This window comes from Taudactylus pleione, unplaced genomic scaffold (genome assembly GCF_031769625.1).
Source record: "Taudactylus pleione unplaced genomic scaffold, aTauple2 ptg000655l, whole genome shotgun sequence".
Taxonomy (NCBI): domain Eukaryota; kingdom Metazoa; phylum Chordata; class Amphibia; order Anura; family Myobatrachidae; genus Taudactylus; species Taudactylus pleione.
In genome coordinates, this window is record NW_028285057.1 from 218,670 (window position 1) to 235,487 (window position 16,818).

General features: G+C 50.7%; 1 protein-coding gene across 2 annotated transcripts in view; it reads left to right on the forward strand.

The window, feature by feature from the left end:
- Positions 1–376: 376 nt before the first annotated feature.
- Positions 377–16,818, forward strand: part of LOC148478420 (MOB kinase activator 2-like) — a 47,433-nt gene continuing 30,991 nt past the window's right edge. Inside the window, exon 1 of one of the 2 annotated variants that reach the window (XM_088455422.1) lies at positions 377–558. The gene's annotated coding sequence lies outside the window, so the exon portion shown is untranslated. The remainder of the gene's footprint in view (positions 559–16,818) is intronic. The other variant, XM_088455421.1, reaches the window with a different exon arrangement.

The window sequence follows — 16,818 nt, forward strand, 5'->3', positions numbered from 1 at the left end:
GTACTATCCCTGCACTGGTATTATCCCAGAGCCTGGTACTGTCCCAGAACCTGGTACTATGCCTGCACCTGGTACTACCTTTGCACCTTGTACTATAGTAGAGCTTGGTACTACCCCTTCACCCAGTATTCCAGTCATTCATACCGATCCCTTGTCCCAGCACCTAATAATTCCCAGCACATGCAGAATGGAGGATAAAGCTGCCTGCTATGGATGGAGGTGGTAGACATAATTAATGATATGATAATGCTTCCCTGGTTACCATAGGAGTGGACAGGCCCTCCCTCCATGCCTGTGATTGGCCCGTGGGTGAGGCCAGGCTGTGCGGGCAGGCCTGGCTATGTGGCTGGGTTGGGAAAGGGGGAGGACTGGGGGCTGTAACACGATCTGGTCGGGCAGGTTCTCCCTCTTTTGTCTGACACTGGGCTCCCGAGAAGCTGGAGAAGTTGCAGACGGAGCCAGTGCGTGCTGCTAAGAGCCCAGGACCGGACAGGCACAGGGCACAGGAGGAGAGCGGGCACAGGAGGGCAGCAGGACACGGGCACCCGGAGGCTGGAGGTGAGCACACTGACTTTCCTGCTGTCCCAGACCGTGGGCCCTGATGTATCCAGGGAAAGCTGGTCTGTACTGTGTCCAGCCTCATGGATCCCTTGTACACAGCTGGTGTATACTGTGTGCTTGTTTATACTGTATTCTGGTGTATATACTGTGTGCTTGTGTATACTGTATTCTGGTGTATATACTGTGTGCTTGTGTATACTGTATTCTGGTGTATATACTGTGTGCTTGTGTATACTGTATTCTGGTGTATATACTGTGTGCTTGTGTATACTGTATTCTGGTGTATATACTGTGTGCTTGTGTATACTGTATTCTGGTGTATATACTGTGTGCTTGTGTATACTGTATTCTGGTGTATATACTGTGTGCTTGTGTATACTGTATTCTGGTGTATATACTGTGTGCTTGTGTATACTGTATTCTGGTGTATATACTGTGTGCTTGTGTATACTGTATTCTGGTGTATATACTGGGTATTGGTGTATACTGTATTCTGGTGTATATACTGTGTGCTTGTATATACTGTATTCTGGTGTATATACTGTGTGATTGTGTATACTGTATTCTGGTGTATATACTGTGTGATTGTGTATACTGTATTCTGGTGTGCATATACTTTGTGCTTGTATTTACTGTATCCTGGTGTGTATATACTGTGGGTACTGGTGTATACTGTGTACTTGTGTATACTGTTTTCTAGTGTATATACTGTGGGTACCGGTGTATACTGTGTGCTTGTGTATAGTGTATTCTGGTGTGTATACTGTATTCTGGTGTATATAGTGTGTGCTTGTGTATACTGTATTCTGGTGTATATTCTGTGGGTACTGGTGTATAGTGTATATACTGTGTGTACTGTATTACGGTGTATATACTGTATTCTGGTGTATATGCTGTGGGTACTGATGTATATACTGTGTGTGCTGTGGCCCCTGACAGAATAGTGTACATCTGTGACCTATGTTAGTACCCAGAACGTGTTGTACTGTGCTGTGGCCCCTGACAGTATAGTGTACATCAATGACCTATGTTAGTACCCAGAACATGTTGTACTGTGCTGTGGCCCCTGACAGTATAGTGTACATCAATGACCTATGTTAGTACCCAGAACGTGTTGTACTGTGCTGTGGTCCCTGACAGTATAGTGTACATCAATGACCTATGTTAGTACCCAGAACGTGTTGTACTGTGCTGTGGCATAGGTTGCTGCTTTGATGTGAAATATAACCCTTATCCACATCCTGAATACAGATCCACTTGTCTCTGTCTTCTCCTTTTGAAGGTGTGCAGGCATAATTTCCTCCATCCACCCCTTAGAATCTATATGGTTTTCTATGTTTTTAATAGGATCCACTTTTTGGTATATTGTGTGTATTCTATTGCTTTGTGGTGTTCGACCGTCGGCTTCCTGACTGCATCCTGGAATCAGTATGTATTACTGCCGGCCGCATGGCCGGTGGTTCAAATCCCGACGCTGGAAGCCTGGCAGGGTTGAAGATCCGACAGCGGATTTAGGTAAGTAATGCTAACACCCCCCCTAACCCCAACCCTCCCTTAGGGGTGCCTAACACTAACCTCCCCCTCTAGTGCCTAAAACTAACCCCCCCCCCCCATCCCCACAGCCTACACCTAAGTCTCCCTGGGGGTGCCTAACCCGAACCTCCCCCTGGTGGTGCCTAACCCTAACCCCCCCTTTCCCTAGCCTAACCCTCCCGGGGGGAGGGGACCTAACACTAAGTCCCCCCGGGAGCCCTGAAACCTATACCGCCGCACCCCGCGGCTGTCCGCGCCCGGCATACCTTTCAACGGTATGCCAGGCGTGGGCCTCCCGGCGAAGGTCTAATGACAGGTGTCGGGATTTCGATGCCCGTCATTAGTACCCTGCCGGGATTTGACAGTCGGGATGCAGGCAGTCGTCATTTTGACCAACTGTTTCCTGACTACATACCGTTTGGAGGTGTGTATGTTTGCTATAGTGTGACATGCATGTATAACTCGCCTAAGGTGCAGGCCAGGGGTGCCCTTTTCTGGAACTTTAAACAATGAAAGCTCAGTAAAAGATTATGAAACAATATTAGGACAAAAGCGAAATATTTTATGACCGGTCAGAATTATTTCAGTCACTAGATTGTAAGCTCTCCGGCGAAGGGGCCTCTTGCCCCCTGTGTACTCACCTGTTCCTTTATACATGTATTTTTGTGTTTGCCTTTTGTATGTTCCATATTGTGCTTTTATGTTTGTCTAACATATTTGATAGTAGTTCAGTACTTTGCGTGCGGTTCAATTACATTTTATGTCTAATGCATAATTCCCCCGTGTCCTGCGCCAATTGTAATTGCAAGCAGCGTATTGCTAAATAAGTATTATTTGCACAAAGTACTGTAGATGGTCCCTCGGTGTGTCTCGTCATAAGAGGAGCATTTCTGAGCAGTCTCACCTGGTGGCTGAGGCAGGTTGTAACAGGAAGCCAGTGGGATGGATAAGCGAGTGGCTGTCTGATTGGCATTCCATCCACCTCACAGCAGGTCTGTACATGTGCCCGGCAGACATCTGCTACACCACACACGTAGGGATTCTATAGAGAGCACACACAACCCTATTGTGAAAACCATATTTTCAGCACTGGAAGGAACTGTATGATCGTCAGTCTACAGATGACCTGAATGTAGTCTCATGTCTGCGGACATAGTAACGTATAAAGTTTTTGTAACTTTCTTTGGCTTGAATACAAATTTAGTTTATAACAGCGGCCTTAGAAAAACAATAATGACATAAAGTCTTCCAGCTTTGCTGCACCTTAAATACTGCTGACTATTTGTTGGAAATCGGCCACGTTAATAAATATGCTGGGGGCATTGTATATAATTATTGCAGTAATAATGACGTTTTACAATGCTGTCAGGAAACTGACGGTCGAAATGCCGACCACTGGCTTCCCGACTGTCGAATCCCGGCAGGGTACTAATGACAGGTGTTGAAATCCCGACGCCTGTCATTAGACCTACGCCGGGAGCCCGACGCCCGGCATACCGAACGAAGGTAAGCCAGGCGCTGAAAGCCGCGGGGGGGAGGGTTAGGTTTCAGGGTTAGGCTAAGGAAAGGGGGGGTTAGGATTAGGCACCCCTGGGGGGAGGTTAGGGTTAGGCACCCCCCCTGGGAGACTTAGGTTTGGGCTGCGGGGACGGGGGATTTAGGTACTTAGCGGGAGGTTAGGGTTAGGCACCCCTAAGGGAGGGATAAAGTTAGGGGTGGGTGGGTAGGGTTAGCATTAATTACCTAAATCCGATGTCCGGATCTTCACCCCTGCTGGGCTTCCAGCGTCGGGATTTGAACCGCCGGCCATTAGGCAGGTGGTAATACATACTAATTCCACACACAATCCTCTGCACTTCTAGGTGAAAGTGCAGAGGCTTGTGGGTATAGGGCTATATAACCACTGGGGTTTGCTTCTTATACCCATTAATGTACTTTTACTAGCATTTTAAAACGTGTTTTAATGACCAGGCCCGCGGTAAGTGGATGTTTTCAGAAAAATTAAATGCTGTGAAAACTCCCCTGCTGTGAGAGCCTGAAATACTGCTGCCACTTATAATAATGTGGTCTATGGGAATGTGTCACCGCTCTACAATTCCACATTTTATTGCTGGAAAAACACCTGTGTGCATGTGACCCTCAGGGAACATTCTCTCGGGCTGTGTAACACCTGGTAGTGGAGCCTCACCTGCATGGTGCTCACCAGGAGGGGATCATTCGGAGACATACTGATAAGTGGAGCACTACAAACACAGTAACAGGTTTAACGTGCCAGATATACACTGGCCTCAACAAATCGGTGACAAATCGCCCCCCCCCCCCCCCCCCCGTGTACTGCTTTTCCCCCTCTGCCCCACCCATTTGAATTTACTCACAATGCTTATTTCCCCATAATTTAGCACCTTGGTAGATCTAAATAAATCGGGCAGGTGGGAATAATTGCCCCGGGGCTGAGTTGCATTCTGTTCCCGCTCCCGTCCCTATTACAGACATATGAAAGTGTGAGAGGGAGACTGTTCATCGTAATCCCAAGTGCAAATGTTTGTACACAGTCAGTAAACAAGCAGCAGAACACAGCACGCAGTGCGCACATATGGAGCGATGATCCCTTGTCCTAGGGACTTTGTTTGGGCTGCACATGGCGTTGGCGGAGCTCTTGGCAGCTCATGGCAGCCGTTACGCCAGGCAGTTATATAGCCAGTACATTTTGTGCTGGGGGATCTCAGCGTTTTCCCATTTATTAATGACCAGCAGCAGTACAGCCCTACAGTGTTTCTGCTGTCAATTTGCTTTCACTTTCAAGGTTTTTTCCTTGACTTAATGAACTTGAAACTGTGTGGGATGGACTCCAGACCTGGGAAACAATGTACAGCATGCTACACTACACCAGCCTGCTGAGACGCCTGAGATAAGGTATCCCAGGGCCCTTATCTGGGAAACTGGATACTTTACTTTCCTTTGTTCCTGCAAGTTCCAGTTTTAAACTTTCAAAGTGACCCCCCCTTTCCCCTAATGAATTTACGGTGCTTAATGTACTGCTACAGGAAAGTTCCTGCCATAGATTCTCTCTTGGGAAATACTGCACACTCTGTATTGGGGCTCTCCAACTTTGGGGGAACTACAAATACCAAAACCTTTGTCTTGCTGAGGGCATGCTGGGGCTTACAGTTAGTGCAACGGTTGTGGCGCTGCAGATTGTACGAACGGGATGCGGTCAATATCCCGACAGCGGGGATTCTGGTGCTCAGAATGTCGGCAACGTCATCCTGACCACCGGAATCCTGAAGGTAAGTAGCGGGGTTGGGTGGAGGGTTAGGGTTAGGCACTATGGGGAAGGGTAGATTTAGGCACTAGGGGAGGGAGGTTAGGATCAGGCCCTGAGGACGGAGGATTAGAATACTGACTGATGGCATCCCGTACCTATCCCTGTCCGAACACAGCGTAAGATGCCAACATGTTATTTGGTGTGTGGATGCTCCCTATGGAAGAAGAGGTCTTCACTACTTGCCCTAAGAGTGCAATGAGTGTGCTTCAAATAAATAGGGTTAATAAAGGGAATTAAATAACAAAACATTATATTCCATCGACTGACATTCTGTCCATTTGCGCCTGGACTTCTGTTTTCCGGCGGTGCCAATAACCATCACTACTGGTCACATCCGTATTATACATCAATCTGACTTTTGTGTGATTGCATTGATGAGATTTTCCCGGCTCTGTTCATAGGAAAGGAAGTGAAGACGTTAGACGTCATTCGCTTGTTAGATTGTTTCCAACAATAATTGCAGTCAAGTGTCTTCTGGCATGCGATGCGAGTGGGCCCTTGTAAGTGCATATAATATGTACGTACGTTAGGCAAGATGCTGCTTTTTGTTGACCTTTTATAACTTGGGAGCTTTGCCTATGCCGCCCAGTCAGGGCACAACGGTGCAAATTCATTCCTGTCTTTACCTGCAAAATCCAATATTATTTGCACGTTCCATGCGCAGGTCCTGCGCTGAGGCCCTGATTCATCACTGGTCGCAACTGCAGCGTGCGCAAACCGGCCGATGGTGCGATCACGTATGGAGATACAAACCCATGGCAGAGTGAGTGACGGGACGTCAGCGTTTGGGGGTGGTGACGGGGGAGTGGTAGGAGAATAGCAGGCGTGCCTGTCTGTATGAACGCCGTTTCCTGGGCCACTGCGAGGGCATACGCAGCTTGTGTACTCACTGCGTGCAACGAGGTTAGCAATATCTGAGACAGGTCAGAGCTGCTGTAATTGTGCGTGAGGGACCGATGTATACGCAGGATTGCGAGGTCTTACGGATGTGCGAAAGTGGTAGTGGGCGTCTCTATACCGGGTGAGCAGTTGCAGACATTAGCATATGTTCGCAGCAAAACTACGCGCGTAATCGCAGCTTCGATCCGTAGTGAATCAATTCTTGAGTCCACAAGTCTTCCCTTATGTCATTTACTAGACATCCGTATTGTTTAGGGCTACTTTATTTATTTGTAAACCGTTGTGGCTTTCCTTCTACTCATGATCCCAGCGCCGTGGGGCAGCAATACTAACCGCTGTGCCACTCCGCTGTCCCAACATAGACATTATTATTAACAATAATAATAAGATTTTTTTTATATAGTGCTCACGTACGACCCTGCCCCAGTGGAGCTTACAATCTATGGGCCTGATTCAGAGCCACTCGTTCGCTCCGAGCGATGTTTGCACAACTGCGCATGCGTACGGATCGTAATACGCATGCACGAACCAGTCATTGCGGCCGAAAATCGTTTGTTCGCTAAATAGCGAATGCCTTCTAGTTTGAGTGACAGAATGAGGCGTATGTGGGTGGTAACAGGGGAAGGTGCTTGAAAACGGGGAGTGGAGATCAGAACGCAGGCGTGCTTAAAGGTCAAAACGGGCGTTTTATGGGTGTGCATATTTAAAACAGCAGCGTCATTGACCACGTCACTGGGTTATTTTATAGCCAGAACTGCTCGCAAAATTGTGGTAGCAAAAACCAACCACAAGAATAGCGAGCAGTTCATACCCTGGTCGATGTACTCGATTAATCTAATAAATAGCGGACATGACGTAGGATGCGAGCGGCCAGGGGGCGTAGTTTCCCAAAAAACGACCGCAAGTTTTGTACGCTCGATCAGACCTAGAGGCGTGAACAGACCGCAAACAGCGAACGGTTCATTTGAATAGCCACCCCTATTTTCAGGACGAGCGAGCGCTAATTGCGTCCGGCTCTGAATGAGGCCCTATATTCCCTACCACATGTACACACACCCGCATTACACTAGGCTTAATGTTGTTTTCAGAAGCCATTTAACCTACTTGTATGTTTTTGAACTGTGGGAGGAAACCAGAGCACCTGGAGGAAGCCCATGCAAACCTGAGGAGAACATACAAACTCCATGCATGTGAGGCCTTGGTGGGAGTCGAGCGCAGGACTTCTGTGGCAACCGTGCTGCTCCCATGGTTATGTATTTTTAGGTGTGTGACCTACGGTAAAATATCAGCTAAACGACAGCTTTACTTTGTGCTACTGAACCAGTATCTTCTAGTTCTTTACGTAATATGTATGCTTTTGTTAGATTTAACAGTATTATATTTTGAATAGATGTGGTCTCCTTTTACATTGCTCAGTAGCACAGCATGGGGCTCACACAGGCAATGTCTGCTGCTTGTCATTCACAATGCAGAATTAATGAACCTGAAAACGTGCAACATAAATTATGTAGACTGCATGCTGTACTGCTATGTGATAGTACATGTCCATTTAATGTTTTTATGTATTAGGACTGATGGTGTATACTATTTTTCTGTGGTTTCTTCAAGCTGCTATGAATGATTTATAATTTTGCTTAATGTCCTGTGACTACCATGGCAACCACAGTCACATTGCACATAGTGTAGCTGCTATGAATGATTTATAATTTTGTATAATGCACTGTGACTACTATGGCAACCACAGTCACAGTGCACATGATGTAGCTGCTATGAATGATTTATTATTTCGCATAATGTCCTGTGACTACCATGACAACCACAGTCACATGGCACATGACGTAGTGCACCGATGGGCTTTGGAATGCCCCTATGAGCTTGGTCTGCTCCGTGTTCTGTAAATTAACGCCTTTCTTCATCCCCCTGATTTGACATGCTGAAACTTGTGATCCTGTGTCTCTGACAGCCATACAGATTTTAACCACTTGCCTGGCACGGTCACATCAGATGCGACCACACCAGGCTGGGCCTTCCCTGACATGGTCACATCTGATGCGACCAGTCAAAAGTGCCTACTAGGCGGCTGCGGGAAGCTAATCTTCCAGCAGATGTTTACATCAGAGGGACCTGCTGGTCCTTTTGCAACCATGGCTGCCCCTCCAGCGTGTCCCGATCACTGCTGGCGGGCGCGGCTCAGGGCGCCAGTGTATCCCGATTCATTGTGGCTAGCAGTGATCGGGCAGCCTGCATGACCCTTCTCCCTAATAGTTGTAAGCAGAAGCTGTGGCTCCTGGTAGCTGTGACTCCTGCTGTTTCCCCCTGTGCACTCGGCTCTGCATAATCTACTCCCGGCGTGGCTGCTTGCTGCTGTGTCCATGGTCCATCCCCTTCTCCCTGCACAGCGGCTGCTTCTGCATCCCCGGACCGGCCAACCCTCTTCCACTGGCTCAGCGGCGGCTGCTTTATGCCCAGCCACCTCCTCCTGGCACGGCTGTCAGTTCTCCGTGTGTCCCCGTCTGCTTGCGTGAGTAGTGTACTACAGCAGCCAGCGGCATTCATACCCCCTCCCTCCTGTTCAAGCTCCGCCTCTGTCCTGATCAATGCTGGACACAGTGACACAGTGATCGGGCATTGGATTGTGTAAGATATGTATGTGTATGTAGTGTTCACTCTAGCCCCGGCGGCAGGCAGGGTGCCGGAGCTAGATAGGGCACTTCTACACGTGCACGCACCCAAAAAGGGGGCGTGTCTATAAGACGCGTCACCCGCATCCTGTCTTAGTGGTGAGGGCAGGGTGCTTTTTGCCCTCCTGAAAGAGGGAAGGGCGCAGCGGCCCGCTAAAACAGCCTAGTGGGAATGCTATGTATGTATGTGTATATGTATGTATGTGTGTATATATATATATATATATATATATATATATATATATATGTGTGTGTGTCCGGCTCTCCCCGTATATGTCAATAGCGCCGGGTGCCCACACAGATGGGGATTCCAGTCGATCAAGTCTCGATACGGTGCCTCTGATTAGCGATGCTGTACTATACATTATACTAGGGCTCACCAGACCTCCGATAGTCTGACAAGTGGTTTTGCCGTCGCTGACTGGCACTGTTGTTGCACCAACGATGGCAGCCCCCAGCTGATTATAAGGAAACATCGGTGGTCGCAGTATCAAACAATCTATGGTTTCTGGACCAGTTGTCAATTGCCATCAGTACAGTATACCATAAAAATTGCTATTTTCTACTTCAGGGTCCATAGGGTATCCACAGGATACCTTGGGGTATAGGTGTGACGTCAGTCGCAGGGCACCAAAGAGTTAAGCTTTCAGCCTCCCAGGATGCACTAGGTCCCCCTCCTATACCCCGCCCCCGGGCCAAGGCACCTCAGTTTAGTTTGGTGCCCGGCCGGAGTCGGGTGCACCTGTTGGAGTGGGGGCTAGAAGAGCCCCTGAAGCTTTTTCTTCATGTAGCTGTGGCTGCACATCTGGATGAACAGCATGGACAGTCAGTCCTGACGTCCATGCTGTCTTCCCTACACCCCGCCGGTACCAGAACGCCGGTACTGATCCGGGGATGCTGGTGGGCGTCTGGGGTCACAGCTAGCGGTGACCCCAGATGCTCCGGACCATGGCCGGATTCAAGGGGGACAGAGGTAAGCAGCGGGGTCCCGCGGTGGGTCCCCGCTGATCACATGGTCCTAAGTCCCCAGGCAGGGGGCTCCCTGGGGACTGGCTGCAGCGTGGAGCCAGGCGACCAACCTGCGCTTCCACTACCCCCTGGGACAGCGGACCGCAGCAGAGCGGTAGCGCTGCGGCGTCCCAGGGGTTAAATGCATGCCAGGGGAGCGCGCCTTCCCTGTCTCACAGCCGGCGCCTCCCCCGCTGCACACAGCCCTCTCTGCACTGTGCTGACTGGTCCTGTGTCAGCGCTCCTCCCCCAGGCCAGCTTCTCTCTGCTCCTCGGCGGCCATCTTCTCTGCAACGCATGGTGAACGCTGCTGGAAGTCTGGAAGGAAGCATCGTGGTCTGGGTCCCCCCGCATACCTCTCCTCCGCTGTGGTCAGGTCTGTGTATGCAGCGCTGTGTCCTACCAGGCCCTGTGTCTGTGTAGTTGAGTGATCAGCGCTGTTAGTGCAGGAATTGTTATTTCTCTGCATTGTATGTGACTGTGCTAGCGCTGCCTGTAACTTTTCTTCTCTAAACTGTCAGCTTTATTACTGTCCCTGTTCTTTCTGCTAAAGCCCTTGCGGTGCGGTGCTGCAGGGTGGTCTCTCGCCTATTTAATACTTAATTGGTGAGAGAGGTCACATACGTGGTGCCATCATGTCTGAAAGTGATTTTCCCCTCCGGCTACAGTGTACCACGTGCTAAGTACCGTTAGCGGAGGGGGAGGGTAGCGCGGAGGGCCTTTGCCGGCAGTGTTTGTCCATGGCGCGGCCTATTACGGTTACAGCACCGGTACAGGAGCCGCCCTGGGCTTGTTTCGCTCAGGCGTTAACAGCTTTAGTGGGCCAGTTAGCTCCGCAGCCCGCGTTTACTCCGATGGGTTTGTCCCAGCAGTCTGTGGTGTCGTCACCCATGCAGGGGTTCCCACGACAATTGGTGGTACCCCACAGTCTCCCTATTTCCCCGCTCCCGGGTTCTCAGGAGCCAGCGTGGGTTAACTCCCTGACGAGTTCTGTACAGCACTTGTCGGATGTGTTGCAAGGGGAGTCTGTGATGCGGCCTCATAAAAGGCCGGTGGCGTCTCTGTCCGCTCCTTATGAGGATGACGAAGGGATGTCTGATGATGGGGAGATTCTGGATCCTTACGATCAGGAACCTCTCCATACTAAGGACGCTGATGCTAAGTCCAAAGTATATATTCCTGGACTTATTCGGGCGGTCCGCACAGCCTTGGTGATTGAGGACGAAGTTCCCCCAGCGGCTAAATCTAAGTATGCCTTTTTCAAAGATGTGAAGGGCGATGCCACAGTCTTTCCTCTTTCGGGTCAGTTGGTGGACCATTTAGAGGAGGCGTGGAAACAACCTGGCAAAAGATACCAGCCGCAGAGACGCCTGACGGTGGCTTATCCGTTCGCGGATAATTATTTTGCTAAGTGTGAATCCCCTCCACAGGTGGATTCTCACGTGACCCGTCTTGTCCGTAGTGCCACATTGCCGATGCCATCCATGTCCTCCCTTAAGGATGCTACGGACCGCAAGGTAGAAATCTGCCTGAAGTCCGCTTATTCCCTTGCAGGGGGGGCAGCACGGCCGGCTATGGCCATTTGCTGGGTTGCCAGAGCGATGGAGCGCTGGGCGGATTCATTAGAGGCTTCTTTTGAATCCGACTGTCCGGCCGAACAGGCGGAGTTGATTGGCAATCTCCGTGATTCGGCCACCTACATCAACGAGGCGGCTCTAGACATTAGTACTCTGGTGTCTAGAATTTCTTCAGCAGCGGTAGCTGCTCGTCGCACCTTGTGGCTGCGATCCTGGAAGGCGGACGCAGATCCAAGAAAGGTCTGGAAGCGTTGCCGTTTACCGGAGAAGTTCTCTTCGGTCCGGATCTGGATAAGATTGTGGCCACGCTGGCGGCAGCCAAATCTGCTTGTCTCCCGTCGGCCGCTGCTCCTTCTGGTTCTGGACCATCGTCCTTTCGGTCATCTAGGGCCCAGGGCAGGCCCAAACCACAGTCGTTTCCTCGACAGGCTGGCCCTAAGAAATCGGTCAAGCCCCGGAAACAGGCATGGAGTACCAGACGTCCGGCCCCCAAGCCAGATGACAAGCCTGCGGCCTGACGGTCCGGGTCTCCCCTTGGGGGATCCCAGGGTGGGAGGCCGCCTGCTGCAGTTCTCCCGGTGTTGGTCGTTCACTACGACAGACACTTGGGTTCTGGAGGTGGTCTCTCACGGGTACGCCCTCTTCTTCCGGCACAGACCCCCGGCTCGATTCTTCACCACGGGTCTACCATCAGACCGGAACAAGGCTACGGAGCTGCGGAAGGTATTGCACACTATGCTCCAGGCTGGAGTTATAGTGCCTGTTCCATTCTCCCAGAAGGGCCAGGGTTTCTATTCAAATCTATTTTTGGTACAGAAACCCAATGGGTCATATCGTCCGATTCTCAACCTCAAAGCACTCAACAAGTCTTTGCGGGTCCCGAAGTTTCGGATGGAGACCCTACGGTCCATCATTCTGGCGCTGGAACCTGGGGACTACATGGTGTCATTGGACATACAGGACGCTATGGCGGTCATGGCGGCTTCTCTGCGGCTGCAAGGAGTCCGCATGTTGCCGTACTTGGACGACCTGTTATTGGTGGCAGGATCTCCAGAGCTCCTGTTACACCACTTGGACCTGACCATTGCACTGCTGCAACGGCACGGCTGGCTAATCAACTGGCAGAAGTCCACTCTAATCCCGTCTCGGAGGATTCTGCATCTTGGAGCCTTATTGGACTCGGGACAGCAAAGGATCTTCGTGACGGAGGACAAGATCTCTGCTTTACAGTCAAGGGTGCGCAGTTGTCTGCACAGCCGCCGGGTGTCCTTACACTCTGCAATGAGGTTACTGGGCTCCATGGTGTTGGTGTTCGACATGGTGGAATACGCCCAGTTTCACTCCAGACCTCTGCAGCACCTGATCCTGTCCAAGTGGAACGGGCTGCCTCAGTCTCTGAAGTTCCAGACGATTGTGCTCACCCCGGAGGTTCGCCTGTCCCTTGCGTGGTGGTTAAAGACGACCCACCTCAACAAGGGACGTCCGTTCTGGGTTCCAAATTGGGTCCTGTTGACAACGGACGCCAGTCTTCGGGGCTGGGGAGCAGTTTCGGGTCCACACTTGTTCCAGGGCAGGTGGACGCCGACAGAAGCGGAGCTTCCAATAAATATCTTGGAACTCTGTGCGGTCTTCAATGCTCTCCTGCAGGCACAGCGGTTTCTCCAGGGTCACCCGGTGCAGGTCCAGTCGGACAATGCTACCACCGTGGCCTACATAAACAGGCAAGGAGGAACTCGCAGTCGGGCGGCTCTCGTAGAGGTCTCTCGGATCCTGGTTTGGGCGGAGCGCAATCTTCCGGCCATATCAGCGGTCTTCATCCCGGGAGTGCTAAATTGGGAGGCAGACTTTCTAAGTCGCCAGGACGTTCATCCAGGGGAATGGTCCCTGCACCCGGACGTTTTTCAACTACAGGTGGACAGGTGGGGTCTTCCAGAAATCGACCTCATGGCGTCCCGGCACAACAACAAGTTGCCGGTGTACGGGTCTCGCACAAGAGACGAAGGGGCGTCTCTGGTGGATGCTCTGTCCGTCCGGTGGACGTTCAGGTTCGCATACCTGTTCCCTCCGGTCTCCCTTCTTCCACGGGTAATCCGGAAATTCAAACAGGAAGGAGGGACGCTCCTGTTGATAGCTCCCGCGTGGCCCAGACGGCACTGGTTCTCAGACCTTCAGGGTCTGTCCGTGGACAGTCCTCTGCTGTTGCCGCTACGACCGGACCTTCTGTCTCAGGGTCCTTGTCTTCACCCGGACCTGACTCGGCTGTCTTTGGCGGCGTGGCTGTTGAGACGGCCATGCTGAGGTCCTGGGGGTTTTCCAGCTCTGTGGTGCGTACCATGTTACGAGCTCGGAAACCGTCTTCCGCGAAGATATACCATCGCATGTGGCATACGTTCTTCCAGTGGTGTCGACCGAGAGGTTATGCACCGCGGGAGTTTCGTCTGTCTCGGATTCTCGCCTTCCTGCAAGTGGGACTAGATCATGGGCTTCGCCTTGCTTCTTTGAAGGTACAGGTTTCGGCCCTATCTGTCTGGTTTCACCGTAGGATTGCTACAATCCCGGATGTGCGCACCTTTATGCAAGGTGTTCTCCGTATTCAGCCGCCCTTTGTTCCACCTGTGGCGCCTTGGGATTTGGCTGTGGTCCTGAGGGCTCTCCAAGGACCGCCGTTTGAACCACTGGGCTCAGTGGATATTAAATGGCTAACAGCTAAGACTGTTTTCCTTCTGGCCGTTGCTTCAGCCAGACGAGTTTCTGAGTTAGGGGCTCTTTCTTGTAGACCCCCTTTCTTGGTTTTTCATGGGAACAGGGCAGTGCTCCGCACTCGGCCCGAGTTTCTTCCCAAAGTTGTTTCCCAGTTTCATGTTAACGAGGAAATAGTTGTTCCGGCCTTTAAATCACCGGGTCTTTCCGTGGGTGAGGCCTCTTTGGATGTTGTGCGGGCCTTAAGGACTTATGTTAACCGCACTTCTTTGTTTAGGAAGTCGGACGCTTTGTTGTCCTCTATGGCTTCTGTAAAAAGGGTTGGCCTGCTTCAAAGCAAACTTTGGCAGCCTGGATCCGTATGGCTATTTCTGAAGCTTATCTTCATGAAGGCCTACCGGTCCCTCCTTCTCTGAAGGCTCATTCCACTAGGTCTGTGGGTCCTTCGTGGGCAGCTCGACGTGGTGCCTCGGCAGTTCAGATCTGCAAGGCTGCTACGTGGTCTTCTGTCCATACCTTCGTGAGGTATTACAGGTTTGACACCTTCGCCTCTCAGGATGCTTCCTTCGGGCGGCGGATTCTCCTTTCTGCACAGGAGCGTCCCCACCCTTAAAGGATACTGCTTTGGGACATCCCCAAGGTATCCTGTGGATACCCTATGGACCCTGAAGTAGAAAATATGAGATATGGTAAGAACTTACCCTTGTTATCTCTATTTCTACGAAGTCCATAGGGTTCCACAGGACTCCCGCCCTGTCGCACCTGTGCTGCAGATGGGCTTTGCTCTGGTCACCGGTTTTCCGTCTCCCTCTGGTGAGAATGTGATTCTTGTATGTGTCCAGATCTTTGTTCTCTCTCTTCCTTCTCCTCCTCCGGCCTATGGCTTGGTAACTAACTGAGGTGCCTTGGCCCGGGGGCGGGGTATAGGAGGGGGACCTAGTGCATCCTGGGAGGCTGAAAGCTTAACTCTTTGGTGCCCTGCGACTGACGTCACACCTATACCCCAAGGTATCCTGTGGAACCCTATGGACTTCGTAGAAATAGAGATAACAAGGGTAAGTTCTTACCATATCTCATATTTTTACGGTATACGGTGTTTAAAAAAAAATATATATTTTTTTATAAAATCGTGTTGGAAGTTCTAACAATCTTGTGCTTGACCTAATTCAATCATAAAAAAAAAAAAACGACAATTTCTGAGCGTTTAAAAAAATAAAAATAAAACAAAATGTCAGTTAAGTGGTTAAAATGAAGATGATAATTTGTGGAAGGACAGCTAAAAAGAGGTACTTGTTGTTTAAGTCAAGAAAAAAATCTTCTGTGTGGAATAGCTGCTTTCATATGTAACCCAGGTCATGATGGCCATAAACTACATAACAGCTATTTTAGTTGCTTTGTGCATTTGCTAGTTAAATATATCTTGCATGGGCTTACCTGCAGTGCCCTAGCCTAGTGCTCAGCAAATCCAATAGACTGAATAATGCAGCAGCCCACTAATTGGCTGCCTGTACTGTTTGTGTTCCCTCTAGGGTGAACAGCGTGCATGGCAAAAAGGAGGTGTGGCCACTCTGGGAGGGGTGTGGCTTCATGTCACGCCCCTTTTTCATCAACTCTAGGGGGCATACCCAGCATGGAAATGCTGGGCTTCCCCCTAGCTCTCCCCTCTCTGTGAATAGATGCTGTTGGCATGCGCACGGCATCTATTCACCCGCCGTGAGCGCTAAACCCCAACTTTTCCCACCCGTGGGACACTGCAGCCCGCGGGTAGTGACAGCTGAGGGCAGGCTGTTTTAGCAGGGCACCACTATAAGGGCATGGAGCATTTTGTAATTTTATAATCTGTCATGGTGCGGCAGTAACACTACTGTTTCTGAAGCACACTTGCCTACTTTATTGGAGTTTCCGGGAGTCTCCCCAATTTCATGACATTCTCCCACACTCCAGGGAGAGTAGTGCAGCCTACTGAATTCTTCCCGTTTTCACTGTACAGTGGGCAGCCTGGCAGGTCATGACGCGTTTCGCAGTGAATCACAAAATTGTATAGCAGGGGATGGGTCTGTGAAGCTGTGTTTAGCCGTGTGCACCTCCTGCTACTGCACAGAGTAGAAAAGTATGAGTGAAAGCTTAAACTTCATGTTCATAGTGAATTTATTCTTATTGTATTTATTGACTAACCACCGGCTATACCTTTATACCCCTTTTCCACCAAAATCCCGGGTCTGACCTGGGATTTGGAACACTGTTCCAAGCTGGGTCAGACCCAGGATTTACCCCGTTCCCGCTGCGGCGCCGACCTGGGAATATCTCGGGTCGACGCCGTTCACACTGCACCCGGGTGCAGTGCTAGCGCTAGGCGATTATGTCATCGCCAAGCTCCAGAGTCTCCTGCTCTCCCCTGAACGCCAGACCCGAGAGGATCCGCGACCAGGGGTGGGTGTCCTTCAGCGGGGGGGGGGGGGTGTCCTTACGGGAGGCTGTCTGATGTTACGGCTGTCACCGTAGACACGGGAAGAGCTAGATTACAGCTTCCTCG